The 23,295-nt window shown below is 46.6% G+C and overlaps 1 long non-coding RNA gene across 1 annotated transcript; it reads right to left on the bottom strand.

Annotated features, from left to right (window-relative positions):
• Positions 1 to 1,127: 1,127 nt before the first annotated feature.
• On the bottom strand, positions 1,128 to 13,368 carry LOC133159349 (uncharacterized). The gene is made up of 2 exons (XR_009715683.1): positions 13,056 to 13,368; positions 1,128 to 1,278 (listed from the first exon to the last, which is right to left on the bottom strand). It is a non-coding gene; the product is annotated as an uncharacterized LOC133159349 (long non-coding RNA).
• Positions 13,369 to 23,295: the final 9,927 nt, after the last annotated feature.

The raw sequence follows: 23,295 nt of genomic DNA on the forward strand, positions 1-23,295 counted from the left end.
ATTCGGGCCAATATGGTAGATTACACATGCATGAATGAGAGATGTCAGAGTAAAAGGACTGCACAAAGAGTGTTATTTTGAACATGTGCACAAATTGATTTGAAGTGATGAATGCATGTGTTTTTGTTCTTTGAATTTCCTTTGTCTTACCTTTTTTCCCTTTGACCAGCGGCCCCCAACCTTTTTAGTGCCATGGACTGGATTATTGTCAGACAATATTTTCACGGATAGGCTTTTGAATTGTGGCGGAAAAATACAACAAAATAAAATAATCCGACCGACATGAAAACAATTGTATTGTGGTGCTGAAGGAAAGGAGATGGAGCTTGTGTGTCGCAAAGGTTTTTACTGATAGATACCGTATTGGCCCAAATATAAGACGGTGCTTTTTGTATTGAAATAAGACTGAAAAAGTGGGGGTCATCTTACATTCGGGGTCTAGACATTATACCCTTTCACAACGCTAGATGGCGCCAGATACCTTTAAAGCGAATGCTGAACTTAACTCCCCAGACCTAAAATAACCCCTGTCATGAAGAATAAAAATAAAAAAAAGAGGTAGCAGTTTGCGTTAATTTATTGCAATGTTTTTCCTTATTCAGATTTGTTTCAAGACTGCAGTTAGACTTCACTTTGATGGTTAATGCAGTCATTGCAATTTTGTTGTTTTATCACAGTAGATTGGTTTATTTACATTTGAAAAAACAGAAGCCATTCATTTACAAATGTGATTGCTCTTAAGTTTACATATTTAAATGTTCAGATATTAAGATGTGACAGACCGTTTTTGCATGATTTGAATGAGGCAAAATAACATGCTTTTTCTCTCGAATATATTGTTATAATCATTTGTTTCAGATGTACTGTAATTATTTTCTGTATAAAAATAAATTTGGTGTTCAAAAAGTCTTTTTTCCAAACTTGAGTCTTGAAAAAGAGGGGCTCTTCTTATAATCAGGGTCGTCTTATATTCGGGCCAATACGGTAATAGAAACAACAACAACGGAAGTGTATTATCACATAAATACCGCATCCCCATCACACCTTTCAACCCTTAGTTCTATGGGGGAATTCTGTATGCCAACAACACAGTATAATATTGCCACAAGGCAAACAGGACAACCAAGTGTAGCACAGTTTGTTTATTGTTCTTAGGAGAAAGGGACGTGGCAACAGCAGCATGGCCGGTGGGCGAGGCGAAGACGTAGTCGGGACAGGCAATCAGTTGGGGCTGGCGGCGTTCGGGCCTGGTCACTTGGATGGAAACAAGGTCAGCAACTGGAAGAAAGCACAGGCGATCAACCACACAGCACAAGGAGCAAACAGGTAGCATGCAGGGATGAACTGACAGGGACTGGCTGGGACCATGCGGTTTAAGTAGGGATGAAATAACGAGCAGTGACGGGTGCAGGTGATTGATTTGATTAGGGGGCGTGGCTGTGAATGATGTTGAGGAAAAGGAGCGGCTGGGTGGCAGGTGACGCAGGCATGTGACAGAACCCCTCCCCCGCGGGACGGTTCCTGACCGATCCGAGGTGGGTGGGGGCGAAGCAGACGTCAGAGTCCTTGGAGGAAAACGTCTCCAAAGTGCCGTCGGCAGGTGGAACCAAAGACAAGTCCCCGTCCTCAGATGTGCCGTTGGGGGACACCAGATCAGGTTAAGGAACGGGAGCAGAGGCCGGCCTGGGACCTGAATTGAGACTGGAACGGGGGCCAAACGGCTCCCTCTTGGACGACCCCTTCGAATCTCAGGCCAGTCAGGATGCCAATTGTGAACTGCCGGAATGAAGACAGACTGGGCCCGCGGCTGCAGCCTACGGGGTGACGGAGCAGGGGCCCGAGAGGAGAGGACACTGGCCGGGAGTGAAGGACGGGTCTGAGGCAGGGTCTTGCGACAGGTGTGAGGGGGCAAGCAAACAGATCCCAACTGAATCCCTGCTGGTTGGGTGCTCCCGGTTTTCCTTGGATAAGAAGCCACTTGATGCCCCTCACCCCTGCAGTATAGGCACAACCTTGCTTGGAGGCGTCTCCACCGTTCCTCTGGCAAGAGCGAGGCACGTCCTATCTCCATGGGTTCAGACCAGCTCAGGTGGGCAGGACGAGTGTTCATGAAAGGCTGCCTGGCCAAGAAAGGGTTCCAGTCACAGGCAGACGGCAGGCAGGGTAGAGCGTTCAGGCGTCAAAAGACGAGCATGCAGGAGTCTCGTGATCAAATCCTGCAGTACCTCAAAGGTGAGCCTTTACGGTCAAGTGCGTTATTGCATACCCCACATTGCCGCGGGGCTGATTGATCGCAGTCGGTGGAGATCACCATTGAAGCGTTAAAGGTTGCCAACGTTAGGCTCTGGAACGTCAGGTGCTGGGGTCGGAATAACTGAGGACATGACGTTGGGTGGTTGTGCAGATGGGAAAGAGGTGGTTGGAGGTGTCAGGTTCTTGAGAGCCTGGCGGACTTGGCCCAGCTTTTTGCTGCTAGATCTGCTGTTGCTGAAGATGCTGGCATTAATGCTGGCACTGCTGTTGCTGTATCTGGACAAGCTGGGTCTGCGTAGTCATCTCCCCAGATATCCGGCTATGTCCCACTCGGCAACAGTCGATCCAAGGCAGAGGGGCTGTTCCCTTGATTTGGCCAGTTTTTTCTCTGACGAGGCAAACAGGACAACCAAGTGCATCACAGTTTGTAGGGGAAAGGGATGTGGAGATTGGGTGCAGCGCGGCCGGAGGGCCAGGTGAAGACATACTGGGCGACAGGTCGGTTGGGGCTGGCAGCGTTCGGACGTGGTCAGTCAGTTAGATGGAAACAAAGTTGTCAACTGGAGAAAAGCACAGGCGAACAAGCACGCGGCACAAGGAGCAAACGGGTGTCATGCGAAGACGAACTGACAGTGACAGATGCAGGTGATTGACTTGATAGGGTGTGTGGCTGCGAATAATTGATGTTGAGGGAAAGGAGTGGCTGGGTAGTAGGTGACGCAGGCACGTACCAAATATAGTAATAAATTGCAGACAATTCCAGCTTATCTTTTACAAAAAAAAATGAAGAACACCCTATTGTGTTTGTCAGTTTCCATCTTTAGAAGCACGTTTCTCACTAGGGGGAGCTGGAGATCACGGCCTGAAGAAGCCAACGGCACCACGTCGTTGCCAGAGACGCGATCCTGAGGTCCCCAAACCGGACACGGCCAGCACGAAAGCCATACTGTTCCTCCTGAATCCGAGGTTCGACCTCCCGACGGACCCTCCTCTCCAGCACCCCTGAATAGACCTTACCAGGGAGGCTGAGGAGTGTAATTCCCCTGTAATTGGAACACACCCTCCGGTCCCCCTTCTTAAACAGGGGAACCACCACCCCAGTCTGCCAATCCAGAGGCACTGTCCCCGATGTCCACGCGATGCTGTAGAGACGTGTCAGCCATGACAGCCCCACAACATCCAGAGCTCTTAAGAAATCCGGGCAAATCTCATCCACCCCCAGAGATTGGAGAGTCCGCCTCAGAGTCCCCAAGCCCTCCCTCCACAATGGAAGGTGTGTCGGTGGAATTGAGGAGGTCTTCGAAGTATTCTCCCCACCGACACACGACGTCCCGAGTCGAGGTCAGCAGCACGCCATCTCCACTGTAAACAGTGTTGACGTTGCACTGCTTCCCCCTCCTGAGACGCCGGATGGTGGACCAGAATTTCCTCGAAGCCGTCCGGAAGTCATTCTCCATGGCTTTGCCAAACTCCTCCCACGCCCGGGTTTTTGCCTCAGCAACCGCCGAAGCCGCGTTCCGCTTGGCCATCCGGTACCTGTCAGCTGCCTCGGGAGTCCCGCAGGCCAAAACGGCCCGATAGGACTCCTTCTTCAGCTTAACGGCATCCCTTACCGCCGGTGTCCACCAGCGGGTTCGGGGATTGCTGCCACGACCTTACGGCCACAACTCCGGTCGCCCGCCTCAACAATGGAGGCGCGGAACAAGGTCCACTCGGAGTCAATGTCCCCCGCCTCCCCCGGGATGTGGGAAAAGTTCTGCCGGAGGTGGGAGTTGAAGCTCTTCCTGACAGGGGATTCCGCCAGACGTTCCCAGCAGACCCTCACAGAACGTTTGGGTCTGCCAGGTCGGACCGGCATCTTCCCCCACCATCGGAGCCAACCCACCACCAGGTGGTGATCAGTTGACAGCTCCGCCCCTCTCTTCGCCCGAGTGTCCAAAACATGCGGCCGCAAATCCGATAACACGACTACAAAGTCGATCATCGAACTGCGGCCTAGGGTGTCCTGGTGCCAAGTGCACACATGGACACCCTTATGTTTGAACATGGTGTTCATTATGGAAAATCCGTGTCGAGCACAGAAGTCCAATAATAGAACACCGCTCGGGTTCAGATCGGGGGTGCCGTTCCTCCCAATCAGGTCCTTCCGGGTCTCACTGTCATTGCCCACGTGAGCATTGAAGTCACCCAGTAGAACGATGGAGTCCCCAGAAGGAGCGCTCTCCAGCACCTCCTCCAGGGACTCCAAAAAGGGTGGGTACTCTGAACTGCCGTTTGGTGCATAGACACAAACAACAGTCAGGACCCGTCCCCCCACCCGAAGGCGGAGGGAGGCTACCCTCTCGTTCACCGGGATGAACCCCAATGTGCAGGCGCCCAGCCGGGGGGCAATAAGTATACCCACACCTGCTCGACGCCTCTCACCGTGGGCAACTCCAGAGTGGAAGAGAGTCCAGTCCCTCTTGAGAAGGATCGTACCGGAACCCAAACTGTGTGTGGAGGCCAGTCCAACTATGTCTAGTCTGAACTTTTCTGCCTTGCACACCAGCTCGGGTTCTTTTCCAGCCTGCGAGGTGACATTCCATGTCCCAAGAGCCAGCTTCTGCAGCCGGGGATCAGATTGTTTTCATTATAAGGGGTAATGTAAGCCGTGCTTTGTCTGGCCCCTCACCTAGGACCCGTTTGCCATGGGTGACCCTACCAGGGGCATGAAGCCCCAGACAACATGGCTCCTAGGATCATAGGGGCACGCAAACCCCTCCACCACGATAAGGTGACGACTCTTTTTTTTATTTATTTTATTTTTGTAAAGTCCCAATGATCGTCACACACGCATCTGGGTGTGGTGAAATTTGTCCTCTGCATTTGACCCATCCCCGTGTGATTTTGATCCATCCCCTGGGGGAGAGGGGAGCAGTGAGCAGCAGCGGCGCCGCGCTCGGGAATCATTTGGTGATCTAACCCCCCAATTCCAACCCTTAATGCTGAGTGCCAAGCAGGGAGGCAATGGGTCCCATTTTTATAGTCTTTGGTATGACCCGGCCGGGTTACTTAAGTCCGTAAACGTAAAATTATTTCAGAAAAAAAAATCATCTTTGGGAACAACCGGATGTTATTCTGCCGGTCAGTATCACTGCGCATGCAGTAGCAAACTCGATAGCGAAGAAAAATGTGAGACTCTCAACGGGATCACCAATATTTGAGTGATGTTCCAGTTATTCATCACAATTATTTATTATTATAATAATAATATATATAATATATATAACAATTATTTATTTATTATTCACAATTGTCATGGTGATCTTTCTGGTGATTTCTTAACTAGGCTGGATGTATTTTTTTTTAAATAAATAAACTTGACTTTTTTTGGCGTTGATTTCTCTGACTGCCCAGAAAGGCACCACCGCGATCAGTTAGGTTAAAATGAAAAGAGAGGAAAGTGACGTTGTAAAGAACCATCCGTGTTGTAGTACCATGATTTTCTTAAAAAGAAGAAAAAAAAAAAAGTTTTTTTTTTTCTCTACCCATGTATAATGCGCGCCCCAGATTTTAGGACAATAAATTAGTTAAATTTCGCGCATTATACATGGAAAAAAACGGTAATCCCTTGCTACATCGCGGTTTGTTTATCGCGGCTTCACTTTTTTTTTTTTTTGAAAATGTTTGAAAAAAAAACACATAAGTCGCTCCTTATTATAAGTCGCCGATTGCAGAACCAATTAAGTTTGAAAGTATACGTACCAATGCAACTTCACTAGCAGCGTCATGTAGGAGAGAATTTTTCAAAATAAAAGGTCATTCCGACTCGGATAAATAAAATGGAAATAATGCAAATTATTCATTCTTCTTTGTGTGGTATCGGTCTGTGGCCCGGTGTTGGGGACCACTGCCTTCAACTATGTTCTTGGTAGTCTATTGCAATAATAACAAACGACTGCATTCCACATATAACAATTTAATAAATGCATTTTCTACCACATTATATGATGACACAGCCCTAGATGTGTCTATGTATTTTACGAGCAAAGTATTAATTTTTTAATATCCATTTCATTACAAGTAGTACGTACATATGTGTTTGTGTCTTATTTTTTCTGTTACCCATTTTATTTCTGTTCCAGTGGCTCCTTGACTTGCCTTCCTTTTTCTTCTCTCTGCACTTCTCCATTTCATATCACTTTCCGCCCTCCTTCGTGCTCTCCATTGCTGTGGCTGTTGGCAGCCTATTTAAATGCTTCATTGGAGAAGGATTAAGGTTTATGCAAGGTCAGTGTGGGATGTGATAATTATAATCACAGCTTTTTGCTTGGCCGGTGACTGCCATTTGTTATTCTCAGCTGAGTGGATTCAGAGGGCCCTGGGGAATGTGTTGACACGAAGCTCACTGATTTACTGGGTTTTGTCCTCCCCCTTCTAGCTCAACATAAAGCTGGTTTTGAGCTTCTCATGTTCTTTCCTGCTTGTTTTCCCTTACCATTTTAACAGAAGCACTTACAGTGCGTTGCGAAAGTATTCGGCCCCCTTGAACCTTTCCACATTTCGCCACATTTCAGGCTTCAAACATAAAGATATAAAATTGTAATTTTTTGTCAAGAATCAACAACAAGTGGGACACAATCGTGAAGTGGAACGAAATTTATTGGATAATTTAAACTTTTTTAACAAATAAAAAACTGAAAAGTGGCGCATGCAATATTATTCGGCCCCTTTACTTTCAGTGCCGCAAACTCACTCCAGAAGTTCAGTTAGGATCTTTGAATGAGCCAATGTTGTCCTAAATGACTGATGATGAGAAATAGAATGCACCTGTGTGTAATCAAGTCTCCGTATAAATGCACCTGCTCTTTGATAGTCTCAGGGTTCTGTCCACTTCACGATTGTGTCCCACTTGTTGTTGATTCTTGACAAAAAATTAAACTTTTATATCTTTGTGTTTGAAGCCTGAAATGTCGCGAAATGTTGAAAGGTTCAAGGGGGCCGAATACTTTCGTAAGGCACTGTACCTTTATGTGTTTAACACAGTTTGAACACCAACATTTTGCTGCTTCTAATTGCTGTTTTATTTATTTATAACTTCTATGTCTTGTTGGTCTTGACAGTGTTTTATTTGGCGCTTTTCAACATATGTATTTTAGGGCCACTGATCTGCTTTGCTATCAAAGGCTAACTCTACTGCATCTTGGATATAACTTTGATTTTTAGACTAAGGTGTAGCTGCTATGTTACTGCCATATATCATACATGGCATATGTGCGCTGGTCTGTAACTATACGACATCTGTTTCTATAAAATATCTATAGCCCTATGCAATTTATCTTTGTTTTTATGAAGCCCGTGGAAGCCTTTAACACTGGGACTGTAGAAGAGAAGTAGAAGACTTGAAACTGCTCAGAAGGAAGTACCGTTTTTTTCCGTGTATAATGCGCGAAATTTAACTAATTTATTGTCCTAAAATCTGGGGTGCGCATTATACATGGGTACAATTTTTTTTTTATTTTTATTTATTTTTTATTTTTATTTTTTTTTAAGAAAATCATGGTACAACAAAACCAGCAACAGGACTGACCGACAAAGTCGTGGAACAAAAAGACAGGGTGACATTACCAAAGACAGGAACAGAATGACAGTAACACATGCAATGATCCGACGGTGAGCGAGGGGCAGACAGGACTTAAATACAAAACACGTTACATTGATTGAGGTGACACGGAAAGGGAGGGGCCACGGCAACAAAAACTATGGCAACCTAGACACATAGCAAAACTGGGGACGAGACATGACAAATCTCCCTCGAAATAAAACTTGAAATCACCTTTCTTCTTGTTTGTTGTCAATCGCGCATCGCATTCAGCCATCCTGCCCAACACACTTAGTCAGTAAAATTCATAATTGACGACACATCGTTTGATGCGATGGTGCAATCCTTGATGGTGTGTTATTGTCAAATATTGTTTGGTTTTTAATCTCCATCGCAAACCGGATATCATACGGAGGCCGCCATTACAGATGCGCAGAACGGATGCGCAAGACACGTCAGCTATATAAAGCGCGAGAGTTGTTTTCTTCCTATTAGTTTCAATTCACAGTTTAATTAGCAGTTTCAATCAACGAATAACAAAATGCGTATTACAGGTCGGTCATATTTTATTTCACAACACTTTGCCTTGTTCCTTTCGTCTCTGCTGTTCACTTCAAACACGCTCCATACGACCGCAATGCTCTCGTATCAGACGCTTGCTCGATCACCTGCTCGTTTGCTGTCACAATGTACCCTACACAAATCCGAAACATTTGTTGCGGCTCCGAGTGACGACGAGGGGCAAGTTTTGGTTTCCAAGGGTGTTTTTATTCCTCTTCAACGTCTCTCCGATACAGAGCCGCCTTTTTCACGTCCGCACGCCTTTTTCACATGTCCGCGCTGACCGCGGTGGTGCCTTTACGGGCAGTCGGAGAAATCAACGCCAACAAAAAAAATTACATCCAGCCTAGTTAAGACCATACCAAAGACTATAAAAATGGGACCCATTGCCTCCCTGCGTGTGTGACGATCATTGGGACTTAAAAAGAAAAAAGCTATTATACATGGGTACAGGCTTTTTTCCAGCATCAACATGCCATTTTTAGGGTGCGTTTTATACATGGGGGCGCATTTTACACGGGAAAAAACGGTAATTTAATATTGTCTTTTAGATTGCCACAAATGAGAAAAAAAAGCCGACCAGGGGAATTTTGGGGACAAGAAGCAGAAGGAGGAGCAGAAAAGGAATATCCATTCATTTGTTCGTGCGTTTGTGCGTGCGTGCGTGCGTGCCTTCCTTCCTTCCTTCCTTTCTTTCTTCCTTCCTCCCTTCCTTCCTTCCTTCCTTCCTTCCTTCCTTCCTTCCTTCCTTCCTTCCTTCCTTCCTTCCTTCCTTCCTTCCTTCCTTCCTTCCTTCCTTCCTTCCCTCTTAAATATAATCAATCTGTCTGTCTCCTCTGGGATAGTGCCAACAGCCTTTAAAACCACTATCCTTAAACCATTACTTAAGCGACCAAATCTTGACCCGGACTGTCTCAGTAATTATAGGCCAGTTTCAAACCTCCCATTCATTGCAAAACTTCTTGAAAAAGTAGTAGCGCAGCAACTTATTGATTACATGGTCGCCAATAATCGATATGACTCTTTTCAGTCTGGTTTTAGAGCTAATCATTCCAATGAGAAAGCACTTGCTAAAGTGACTAACGATCTCCTCATAGCTATAGATTCAAACACTTCATCTGTACTGTTACTACTCGATCTTAGTGCTACTTTCGACACTGTAGACTTCAATATTTTATTAGGGCGTCTTAAAAGTTGTGTTGGTATTTCAGGGTCAGCACTAGGCTGGTTCCATTCCTATCTATCAAACAGGACGCACAGAGTGGTCCATGGCAATGCGTCCTCGGAGCTCTATAATGTTATGTGTGGTATCCCACAGGTATCGGTTCTCGGACCAATTCTATTTAATATTTATATGATTCCGCTTGGGGACATAATACGTAAATACGTATAATATTAATTTTCAATGCTACGCGGATGACACCCAACTATAATGCCGTTATCGATGACAGATCCGCGGGATTGTTGTAATCTTTAGGCGTGCCTTGCGGACATCAAGCAATGGATGTCTCTCAACTTCCTTCGTCTTAACCCAGATAAAACTGAGATGTCGATAATTGGTCCAACTCGTTTTCAACACTTATTCAAGTAAACCGCTTTAACTATAGATAACCGTATTATCACTCAGAGCAATACTGTAACTAATCTCGGGGTAATATTTGACCAAACTCTCTCCTTTCAAAAGCACATTAAGAATATAACCAGAATTGCATTTTTTCACCTTCGTAATATTGCAAAGATTTGTCCGATCCTCTCGACCGGTGATGCGGAAACTATTATACATGCGTTCGTCACGTCACGCCTGGACTACTGTAATGTACTTGTACTATTTTCTGGTCTTCCTAAGTCCCGCATCAAAAGTCTACAGTTAGACCATAGACCCCTTCCAGTTTGCGGACCGAGCCAAACGGTCCTTTGAGGATGCCATCTGCTTTGCCCTTCACAAGGCCCTCACCCACCTGAAGAGTAGGTACTCGTATGTGAGATTGCTGTTTGTGGACTTCAGTTCTGCCTTCATCACCACAACGACACATCTGCAAACTCGAAAAGCTGGGCCTCAGTACCTACCTCTGCAACTGGCTACTAGACTTCCTCAGTCAGAGACTGGCGTCAAGATCTCCGCCAGCATCACGCTGAGCACGGGGGCCCCCCGAGGCTGCGTGCTCAGTCCGCTGCTCTTCACCCTGCTGACGCATGACTGCGCTGCGACCTACAGCATCAACCGCGCGGTGAAATTTGCTGACGACACGACTCTGGTGGGTCCCATCGCCAAGGGCGACGAGACTCAATACAGGTTGGAGGTTGACCTTCTGACCACGTGGTGCAAGGACAACAACCTCCTGCTGAACGTCAACAAGACCAAGGAGATTGTTGTTGACTTCCGGAAGGGTCACACCCAACACCTGCCGCTGACCATCGACGGTGTTGTGGTGGAAAGAGTGAGCAGCACCAGGTTCCTTGGGGTGCACATCAGTGAGGATCTCTCCTGGTCCACCAACACAGCATCACTGGCGAAGAAAGCTCAGCGCCGCCTGTACTTCCTGCGGAAACTCAGGCGAGCTAGTGCTCCTCCGGCCGTCATGACTACATTCTACCGTGGCACCATCGAGAGCGTCCTCTCCAATTGTATCGCTGTTTGGGGTGGCAGCTGCACTGAATACAACATGAAGGCCCTGCAGCGCATAGTGAACATGGCTGGTAAGATTATTGGTGCTTCACTCCCCTCCCTGAAGGACATTTACACCTCCAATCTCACCCGCACGGAGACCATGATTGTGAGTGATGTGAGTCACCCCGCTCACTCTTTGTTCGATCTTCTGCCCTCTGGGAAGAGGTACAGAAGCCTGCACTCCCGCACCACCAGACTCACCGACAGCTTCATACTCCAGGCTGTTAGGGTCCTGATTTCTCTCCCCCCTTCTGCGTAGCGTCCTGTACTTTTGCGCTATATTTTGTCTGTCTGCTGTATGCACACTTGCTCCGTTTTGCTCCTCTTATTTATTGTGTTATTTGTTTATTTATTATTTATTCATCACTCTTATTATTCATTGTTTGTGCCTTCTTGTTTTTATTTTGTGTTGTTTGCTTGTATATATGTCGTGTGCTATGTCTTGTCACCGTGGGATAGTGGAAACGTAATTTTGATTGCTTTGTGTGTCTTGGCATGTGAAGAGATTGACAATAAAGAAGACTTTGACTTTGACTTTTAGTACAAAATGCTGCTGCAAGGCTGCTCTCACGGACAAGAAAATTTGATGACATTACCCCAATATTAGCCAACTTACATTGGCTCCCGGTCCATTTAAGATGTGACTTCAAGGTTCTTCTATTAACCTATAAATCACTGCATGGCTTAGCGCCTTCATATCTTGTCGACCTAGTTGTTCCTTATGTCCCGTCTCGTAACCTTCGTTCGCAAAACGCTACCCTTTTAGCGACACCGAGGGCCAAGAAAATGTCTGCAGGGTCTAGAGCATTTTCTATTCGGGCTCCAGAGCTTTGGAACGCCCTACCAATGGATATTAGGACCGCTACCTCAGTAGAAACATTTAAGACACATTTAAAGACACATTTCTGACATGGCCTTTAACTAACCTGTAGTGGCCGATTCAGCCTAACCACACTAGTCCTCCTGAATCCAAAATTCGACCTCCCGACGGACCCTCCTCTCCAGCACCCCTGAATTGACCTTACCAGGGAGGCTGAGGAGTGTCCTCCTCTGTAATTGGAACACACCCTCCGGTCCCCCTTCTTAAAGAGGGGAACCACCACCCAAGTCTGCCAATCCAGAGGCACTGTCCCCGATGGCCACGTGACGTTGTAGAGACGTGGCAGCCATGACAGCCCCACATCCAGAGCCCTTAAGAAATCCGGCAGATCTCATCCACCCCCGGGGCCTTGCCACCGAGTAGCTTTTTAACTACCTCAGTGACTTCGACCCCAGAGATTGGAGAGTCCGCCTCAGAGTCCCCAGGCCCTGCTTCCACAATAGAAGACGTTTCGGTAGAATTGAGGAGGTCTTCCAAGTATTCTCCTCACCAAGTCACGAAGTCCCGAGTCAAGGTGTCAAACGGGCACTTTTTATCGAAGTGCCTCCGGCTCCCCAGTAACGGGTTCAATAAGCCGAGGGCGGAGGGACTCGTCCGTAGCTGACCACCCGAGTTAAATTAATTCTACCAGAATCAATGTAATTTTTATACGACGCCAACCCCTTTCAAGTCATCCGACGCGCAAGCCGAGTAACTCAATTCGAGACAAGTCGCCGGTATGACCGCGCCGTAATGATGGCTTTCTTCGGTTGTTTGATGCTGGTATTACGTTACGGATATTTTTTAGATGCCTTTGTTAAGACCTGAAGGATTCGTTAATTCACTAGAGCGCCCTCGCCCTAGCTGAGCTCAAGATAACTACTTCGAACCAGATCTGACAATTCCTGATGTTAAGGATTAAAGCTGTCTTCACTTTAAAAAGAATTGAACGGATTTAAAGAATGACTATGATAGGGAAATAAAGACATTTTAAAGTTGTATATACCGCATATAAAACCATGCTCGACATAGTTAATACGAAATAATCGATACCGGATTAAGGCTCAAGAAGAGATTTAATGAATAAGCAAGAAAAAGAATTGCAAGTCGAAAAAAAAAATAACAAGACTCACCCAGACAGAACAAGAGAGGGGACTAAAGGTCTAAAATCCTATTTGGTTGAACAAGTCGAGTGATCGGCTCTCCTTTGTTCCAAAATCCGAATTCTGTTTAAAAATGAGGAAAGGTCTGGCCATGAGGAGAAAGTAAAAGTGGTGACTTCCCCTGCTTTCCTCAAAGCTTAAAATTTGACAAAGTCCAATTCGAAGACTCTGGAAATTCATCTTAGTATATTTTGGTTCAATCTCAAAAAGAATGCAAAATCCATCTTCGTTCTTTTACTCCGGGCAGCGTCACGGCCATCGCCCTGACTAGGAAGAAGCGCGCCCGCTCTGTGTCCGGGCAACCTATTTATAGGCTTCTGGCATTAGCTAATCGGAATTACATCATCTGGCACGTCAGGTGGCCTTCCTGGAAGTTTCTGGAAGTTTCGAGAATGTTCCTTAGCTGATGCTTGTCCAGGCCAGCTAGAAACCACTGGTTGTCTTGGCAACCTTGCTTCAAGCAGAAATCACCGGAAACAGATGTTTCCTGTTTTGCTCGTTCTTTACTTTTAGTATTAGCCCTTAAGTCTCCTCTCAACTTAATGCATTCAGGTATGGATGGAACACCAATGTTAAATACAGGTTGGACAAAACATTGCAACATGAATCACATATATCTTGTCTAATAAAGCTCAATCTCAACACATAATAGTACTTAACACAATAATGGGTTCTTCCAACCTAAACACATATATTGATATTGCTCAAGCTGTTGCATCTTAAAATTATGGCATAGCAAATTCATATTCCAAAATTGTGCGTATCTACGTGTTTGAACAGGTCGTGTCCTCCCAATTGCTAACTATTTAATTTGTTAGATTTGTTCATTTCCATCAGGTCACCCCTATGTCAAGCTTTAACACCATCTCCTGGTGAAATTTTGAACTACTACATGTTTTGGGATAGCCAATGTGCCTGGGCCAAATTCACTACCTAAGTTTACACCATCTCGTACCACCATGTCACTTGACAAAGGTCAGCAGCACGCCATCTCCACTGTAAACAGTGTTGACGTTGCACTGCTTCCTCCTCCTGAGACGCCGGATGGTGGACCAGAATTTCCTCGAAGCCGTCCGGGTGTCATTCTCCATGGCTTCGCAAAACTCCTCCCATGTCCGGGTTTTTGCTTCAGCAACCGCCGAAGCCGCGTTCCGCTTGGCCATCCGGTACCTGTCAGCTGACTCCGGAGTCCCGCACACCAAAACGGCTCAATAGGACTCCTTCAGCTTGACGGCGTCCTTTACCGCCGGTGTCCACCAGAGGGTTCGGGGATTGCCGCCACGACACGCACCAATGACCTTACGGCCACAGCTCCGGTCGGCCGCCTCAACAATGGAGGCGCGGAACAAAGTACACTCATTGTCCCCCGCCTCACCCGGGACGTGGGAAAAGCTCGGCCGGAGGTGGGAGTTGAATCTCTTCCTGACAAAGGATTCCGCCGGACGTTCCCAGCAGACCCTCACAGAGCGTTTGGGTCTGCCAGGTCGGACCGGCATCTTCCCCACCAGGTGATCAGTTGACAGCTCCGCCCCTCTCTTCGCCCGAGTGTCCAAAACATGCGGCCGCAAATCCGATGACACGACTACAAAGTCGATCATCGAACTGCCATGTGTGCACTTGGCACCAGGACACCCTTATGTTTGAACATGGTGTTCATTATAGAAAATCCGTGTCGAGCACAGAAGTCCAATAATAGAACACCGCTTGGGTTCAGATCGGGGGGGCCGTTCCTCCCAATCACGCCCTTCCAGGTCTCACTGTCATTGCCCACGTGAGCATTGAAATCATCCAGTAGAACCCCAGAAGGAGCGCTCTCCAGCACTTCTTCCAAGGATCAAAAAGGGTGGGTACTCTGAGCTGCTGTTTAGTGAATAGACGCAAACAACAGTCAGGTTCCATTCCCCCACCCGAAGGCGGAGGGAGGCGACCCTCTCGTTCACCGGGGTGAACCCCAATGTGCAGGCGCCCAGCCGGGGGGCAATAAGTACACCTACACCTGCTCGACGCCTCTCACCGTGGGCAACTCCAGAGTGGAAGAGAGTCCAGCCCCTCTTGAGAGGGCTTGAACCGGAACCCAAACTGTGCGTGGAGGCAAGTCCGATTATATCTAGTCTGAACTTTTTTGCCTCGCACACCAGCTCGGGCTCCTTTCCAGCCAGAGAGGTGACATTCCATGTCCCAAGAGCCAGCTTCTGCAGCCGGGGATCAGACCGCCAAGGTCCCTGCCTTTGGCTGCCGCCCAGCTCGCACTGCACCCGACCCTTTTGGCCCCTCCCACAGGTGGTGAGCCCATGGGAAGGGGGACCCACATTTCCTTTTCGGGCTGTGCCCATGGGCGAAGTCCCGGCCACCAGACGCTCGCCTTCAAGCCCCGCCTCCAGGCCTGGCTCCAGAGGGGGGCCCCGGTTACCCGCGTCCGGGCGAGGGAAATCTGTGTCCATATATATTTTTCATCATAAGGGGCTTTTTAAGCCGAGCTTTGTCTGGCCCCTCACCTACGACCCGTTTCCCATGGGTGACCCTACCAGGGGCATGAAGCCCCAGGCAACATGGCTCCTAGGATCATAGCGGCACGCAAACCCCTCCACCACGATAAGGTGACGACTCACGGAGGGGCTACTTAAGTCCGTAAATGTAAAATTATTTCAGAAAAAAGATCATCTTTGGGAACAACCGGATGTTATTCTGCCGGTCAGTATCACTGCGCATGCGCTAGCAAACTCGATAGCGAAGAAATGTTTCGGATTTGTGTAGGGTACATTGTGACAGCAAACGAGCAGGTGATCGAGCAAGCGTCTGATACGAGAGCATTATGTTCGTATGGAGCGTGTTTGAAGTGAACAGCAGAGAAGAAAGGAACAAGATAAAGTGTTGTGAAATAAAATATTACCTGTAATACGCATTTAGGTAGAGAACTGAACTATCGCTCTTTATATAGCTGACGTGTCTTGCGCATCCGTTCTGCGCATCTGTAATGGCGGCCTCCGTATGATATCTGGTTTGCGATGGAGATTAAAAAACAAACAATATTTGACAATAACACACCATCAAGGATTGCACCATCGCATCAAACGATGTGTCGTCAATTATGAATTTTACTGACTAAGTGTGTTGGGCAGGATGGCTGAATGCGATGCGCGATTGACAACAAACAAGAAGAAAGGTGATTTTATTAAGATTTATTTCGAGGGAGATTTTCTAAAAAAAATAAATAAAAAATGTACCCATGTATAATGCGCACCACAGATTTTAGGACAATAAATTTGTTAAATTTTGCGGATTATACATAGAAAAGAAACGTAGGTCCCTCCCAGTGTAATTGGGTATTTTCCGGTTTGTTTGGAGTCACTTCCGGTTTAGTTGAGGTCACTTCTGGTTTATTTGGGGCACTTCCGGTTTAAATTTGGTCACTTCCGGTTTATTTGGGGCACTTCTGGTTTGATTTAGGTCACTTCCAGTTTGATATTGGCACTTCCGGTTCACTTCCTGTTTAAATTGGGACAGATCCGGTTCACTTCCCGTTCGTGTTTTTCCTGTTTATTTTGGGGAACGTTCTGTTAAATCTGGGGCACTTCTGGGTCAATCCAAGATGGCCGCCACACTGTGAAAGTGGGGGTGAATTTGGTAAGCAGAGTGGAAGTGGGGGTGAATGGGGTGAAAATGGTAAGCATAAGGTGAACAGTTTAAAGTTGGAACCAGGGCTGTGGACTCGGACCCGAACTCGGGGACTCGGACTAGGGGACTCGGACTCGGTCATTTTTGCCGGACTCTGACTCGGACTCGGTGCTGATTTTGACCGAGTCCACCGAGTCCGACAATAAAAAAAATACGTTCAATTTTATTTTCATCATGCTGCTGAGAATGCGCGTAGGAATACTGTCCACAGCTCTGCTACGGTTACAGAGGCGTTGATACACTAAAGGGAGGGGAGATTGTGTCTGTAGCAACGCTGATTAGCTAAAGAATGCAGTGTGGTGTAAATTAGCACTCAACCAGCTGTTCGTCTCCCATTGTTGGCTGACTCGTCCGCGAGTGAGATCAGATAAGAGATTCAAGAGTTTTTATCCACCATGTTTGAGCGTGCCAAACAAGGAATTTGACTTCGGTAAAAACACACCCTCTGTTCAACATTTAGGTGACTAACAATGTTAGGGTGGTGCTCACCCTAACTTATTTTGCAAGAACCACACAGGAGTCAAGCAAGTCATGTTAGACACCTGCAGGCGGAGAGTTCACTCGTCGCTGTGCTTACAGCGATGGTCGAATGAAGTCTGACTCAGGCCTCGTCAGGTGCTTATTTATTGAGAGAAACAGAGTGGGGTTGAAAGTGGGGGTGTGGAAACACACAGGTTGGGGTGAAGCCGGTCCCCTGCTGATCAAAGCATAGCAGGGGGCCTTTTACGACTTTCTGTAAACAAAGCAACTTTGATTGCTTCCTCTGCGTCTAGTCAATCAGTTGAAAGATCTTAGCACTTTGGTCAACTACTTTTGTCTAGACGGGACAAGCTAGTTAAAATATTACAGGTTACATTCCAACATACTCATACGATGAAGATATTCTGCAAACCCTAACAAACAACACTCAGCACATGTGAATAATGGCAAAAACAGTGTAGACAAATTCAAAAAGATAACTTGAATTGCCGCTTTCCTGTGGAACAATGCAACTGTATATAACGCTTGACAAAGGAAAACAGTTTTGTTTAGCTAAAGAATGCAGTGTGGTGTAAATTAGCACTCAACCAGCTGTTCGTCTCCCATTGTTGGCTGACTCGTCCGCGAGTGAGATCAGATAACTTGAATTGCCGCTTTCCTGTGGAACAATGCAACTAAACCTTTGCTAGACTTTATCTACTTAGTAAATTAACACTCAATAACAATAAGTAACTTTTCCTAAACACTTAAACAAACATTGAGTAAATATGGGATAACTTGTACGCAACTACTTCAAACTGTATATAACGCTTGACAAAGAAAAACAGTTCTGACCAACAACAATCTATGAACCAAATCAGAACACTTTGCCTATGCAAATATGCTCTGCTCATTGTTGGTGAAGGCCTCTTCCAGGAATAAAAACACACACACATAACAAAAGGACAGTAAGGACTCGGAGACACATGGCTGACAGGGAACAAAAGACATCTCTGTCACTAAAGAGGAAGAATTTAAATAATCAATGAGGACGACGAAGATGCTGATGATGAAAACGAAATGGATGAGGATGAAGGGGGCGTCTATCTGGACGTGGGATTCAGGATGCCAATTTTCGAACGATTCATCACATGCGCTGTGCTATTCACACGCTGCAACTGGCAATTCGTGACGGATTGAAGGCAGAGCATGTCATGAAACTACTGGATAAAGTCCGACGGGTGGTGAAGAGACTGCGGACCCCCAATCTGCTTGCTGTCCTCCGTCGTCGAGGAGGTCTTCTCCCTGTCGTCGATGTGCCCACCCATTAGGGAAGCACCTGCCTCATGACAAAACGGCTCCTTCATCTACGAGAGCATGTCCAGGACTTGGCGGCTGCTTCTCCGGAACTTCTCCTTAACGAGTCAGAATGGAAGAAGCTTGAGACCTTGGCCACAATCCTCAAGATGCCATACGATGTCAAGCTCCAGTCGGCCTCAATCACCCCCGGCAGCTTTCTCAAGGAGTGGTCGGCCTTGAAGGCAGCGTTGCGCAAGCAGCCCCCTCTGGCTTCACCAATCGCCAATTCAATGGAGCAACGAGAGGACAAGCTTTCGACAATGATTTTTTTTCTGACAGCCGTCTTCGTCGATGCGCGTTACCGCATTCTCCTCAGCGAAGAGCAGATGGAGCGCGCCAAGAATGGCCTCCGCGCCGTTGTGAGGCGAATCCAGTCTCGTACCCACCAGCACCTGGAAGAGCCGTCGATGGAAGCCGAGGTTGATTGCTCCACATCGACGGAGAAGGATGAGTTTGAAAAAGAACTTGACAGCATTGAGCGCCGCCAGCGTTTGTCGGCCGCCACCTCGCCAACCGACATAGATGAAGAAATTGGGGCAATGTTGGCACTTGGTAGAATGAAAGAGAGCCCATTTGTTACAGCTGATTGTTATCCGTCCGGCCTCAAGGCAGCGACTCGGACACTAACAGCAATGCCAATCAGCCAAGTCAGCGTAGAGCGCCTGTTTTCCGGGCTCAGGTTCATCATGTCTGATCAGCGCGGCGCGATGAAGGCTGACTTGGTTGAGGCAATTTTGTTCCTAACTCAAGTCGTTGAATTGAAACTTGAAAGTATCTGTTTATTGTATTTTGTTTATATGTTTAATAAACCAAAAAGCCATCACAGAACTGTTGTAATTATTTAGATTTTGATCTAAATTAGCCTTGAATAAAGACTAAGCAGTCACATGAATTAACAGAAAAAATGGACAGCCGGACTCTGACTCATGGTCAAGAGGCCGGACTCGGACTCGGTGCAAAAATCCGACCGAGTCCACAGCCCTGGTTGGAACGGGTTGAAAAATGCATAATTAGAAGGGAAGAACAATATTTTGGAGAATTTGGCGTAAATTTCTTTCTTCTTCATCGGTTTAAAGTCCGCTTTCCAGGCGCCGCTGGGTTGGACTGGGTTCTCGATATGGCCTTCTTCCACCGGGAACGGTCCATGGCCATCTCGTGGTTGATGCCGAGTGCCTTCATGTCGGCTGCCACGGTCATCTGCCAGGTCTTTTTAGGTCGGCCACTGGGTCTTGTTCCCTCTACGTTATACGACATAACTTTCTTCACCCAGTCGTTCTCGTCCTTCCTCACTACATGTCCGTACCATCGCAGTCTGCCTCTCCTCACCACATTTACTATGGCCTCCACTCCCATCTTCTGTCTCAGCTCTCCTCCCTCATTGACACACCACACATCCATCTGATTATCCTCATTTCTGCTCTGTTTAGTTTGTCTTCGTGTTCTGTTTTCAGGGTCCATGCCTCACTTCCGTACGTCATACTACTTCTGACACAGGCTGAGTACACTCGGCCTCATCTTCAGGGATGGTGCCTTAGATGTTAAGAAGGGCATGAGTTCCCTGAATTTCTTCCACCCGCTTCTCACCCTTGTGGTCACTGCTACGTCCACCACCCCATCAGCGTTAAGCATGTCTCCAAGGTAGCAGAAGCTGTCCACCACCTCGTACATCTCCCCATCTACCACAAGCCCCTCTTGCTCAGCTGGGTCTGCTTGGGCAACTTCACCCCTACACCGCTTGCAATGGAAGGTCTCACTTGCAGCTAGTAGGCTGCCTTTTACTCCCCTGCATCTTCGGTGTACCCATCTCTGGCAACCCTTTCACCGGATAGAGTTAGCTTGCACTACCTTCCCGCAAACTCCACATAGCCATGCTCCTGACTGCGATATCACTCCCAGGCCAGCACCACCGACCATGACCTTTGATTTTGCCGCATTCACCTTCATTCCTTTCACTTCCAGGCATGTCTTCCAGGCCGCTAGCTTCCTAGCTAGGTCTTCTCGGCTGTAAGCCATCAATACCAGGTCATCCGCGTAGAGCAGCTCCCATGGTAGTCCACCCCTCACTTCCCTCGATACCACATCCATCACGATCGCAAACAGTAATGGGCTGAGCACTGATCCCTGGTGCACACCTACCCTTACTTCAAACCCAATACTGTCGCCTACTCCTGTTCTAACAGTTGTGCAGGCTCTGCAGTAGAGAGCCATCACAGCCTTTACCAGTCCCTCTTCCACACCCGACTTCCTTAGGGCCCACTTCACCACCTCCCTTAGCACCCTGTCGAACACTTTTTCCAGGTCGACAAAAGCGAAGTACAACCTCTTTCTTTTCTCCTGGTGTTTCTCTTGCATCTGTCGGATGACAAAAAATGCGTCTGTTGTACGTTTACCAGGCATGAAGCCATACTGCATCTCGTCCACCTTTACCCGTGTCCTCACCCTCCTTTCCAACACCCTCTCTAATAACTTCATTCCATGCTCCAGGAGCTTTATGGCCCTGTATGACCCGCATGCGAGTGGGTCCCCCTTCCCTTTGAATAGAGGCACCAGGACGCTTCTTGTCCAGTCCTCCGGAATGTGCAGGTCGGTCATCCACTGCACACCGACGTCTCCCGTTGCCTTTAGCATCTCTGCCACCACTCCAGATGGTCCAGCTGCCTTTCCATCCTTCATGGCCTTCATGGCTTTTCCCACTTCTGTCCATGTGATCGGGCCACATTCACCCTCCACTTCGTCGCATCCCGCCTCACCATCCCAGTCATTCTCCACATTCACCAGCTTCTCCATGTACCTTTGCCATACTTCCTTCACTCCTCTGTGGTCTGTCACGATGTTGCCATCCTCAAACAGTTGAAACGGTTGAAAAATGTAGAAATTAGAAGTGAAAAATGAAATTTTGGAGAATTTGGCGTGAATTTCAAAGTTGAAAATTTTACATTTTTGGTAAGTGAGAAGTTGTGGAATAGGTAGGCAAAAGATGAACATTTGAAAGTTGGAACGGGTTGAATCGGTCAAAAAATGTAGAAATTAGAAGTGAAAAACGAAATTTTGGAGAATTTGGTGTGAATTTCAAGACTTGGAATTTTTGGTAAGTGGCAAGTTGTAGAATAGGTAGGCAAACGATGAACAGTTGAAAGTTGGAATGGGTTGAATCGGTTGAAAAATGTAGAAATTAGAGGTGTGAAACGACATTTTTGAAATTTTGTGGAAATTTTAAACGTGAATTTTGTTTAATTTGGCAATTTTGGTAATGTTGAAAATCTTCCCCAATGAGAGTTGAATGTGCTGAATGATGTGAATTTCAAACTGGAATGATGTAAAATGTTGAATGTGCCATTAAGAATAAATGGGGAAAATATGCCGTAAATTTGCCATAAATTTGCGAATTTTTCGAAAACTGAATATTTTTGGAATGAGAAAAATGCAAGCAACCCTCGCGTGAATTTTTGGAATATGTCGAAATTGGAATGGAGTGAATCGGTTGGATTCTGTGGAAGCACTAGAAGGATAAAAAACTGAGGAGAATAAAATAGAAGAAGAAGAATAAGTACCCTATTTTGCGCCCTATTAGGCGCACCGGGTTATAAGCCGCACCTTCAATGAACGGCCCATTTTAAAACTTTGTCCATATATAAGGCCCACCGGACTATAAGGCGCATTAAATAGAAGCTATACTGCAACAAACTGAGGTTGACTAGGGTTGCGGTATGCACCCACTAGCCAATAACCAACTGTAAACAATCGTGTTTCTCAAACGATCTCCTATAAAATGATTGGAACTGACTAAAGTTCGATCTAACGCATTGGTACTACTTACCTATGTTTGCCTTCCATATCGATCCGTAGATTTACTCGAAACATTAACAGAGCAGCCTATTTTGACATGAAATAGCCTCGCGCGTATAGCAGCTATCGTTATAGCATTAGCCATCTGCAAAATCCCATGAGCCTCAGTTCGCATTCTCCCATGAGCCTCAGCAAAGTGTAAACAATCGCGTTTCTCAAACGATCTCCTATAAAATGATAGGAACTGACTAAAGTTCGATCTAACGCATTGGTACTGCTTACCTATGTTTCCCTTCCATATCGATCCGTAGATTTACTCGAAACATTAACAGAGCAGCCTATTTTGACATGAAATAGCTTGGTGCGTATAGCAGCTATCGTTATAGCATTAGCCATCCGCAAAATCCCATGAGCCTCAGCTCGCATTCTCCCATGAGCCTCAGCAAAGTGTAAACAATCGCGTTTCTCAAACGATCTCCTATAAAATGATCGGAACTGACTAAAGTTCGATCTAACGCATTGGTACTACTTACCTATGTTTCCCTTCCATATCGATCCGTAGATTTACTCGAAACATTAACGGAGCAGCCTATTTTGAAATGAAATAGCCTCATGGGTACAACAGCTATTCGGTGACGCCCCCTGACTACAGTTACCGTAATGTTGGGAAGCGATGCGACCTTGTAATTTACTAGTCGTACTAAAACGTACTAAAACATTTTGGCAGAGCACTGTGTACAACCAGTATGGATCAACAAATTCATCAATTGATCCATATATAAGGCGCACCGGACTATAAGGCGCAGTCGACTTTTGATAAAAAATTAGGTTTTTAGGTGTGCCTTATAGGGCGGAAAATACGGTATAAATAAAGTGAATGGTTTATTATTAGTGTGAAGGCCTTCACCTTCACACTAATAATAGAGTGCAT

Source organism: Syngnathus typhle, linkage group LG1 (assembly GCF_033458585.1).
Source record: "Syngnathus typhle isolate RoL2023-S1 ecotype Sweden linkage group LG1, RoL_Styp_1.0, whole genome shotgun sequence".
NCBI lineage: Eukaryota > Metazoa > Chordata > Actinopteri > Syngnathiformes > Syngnathidae > Syngnathus > Syngnathus typhle.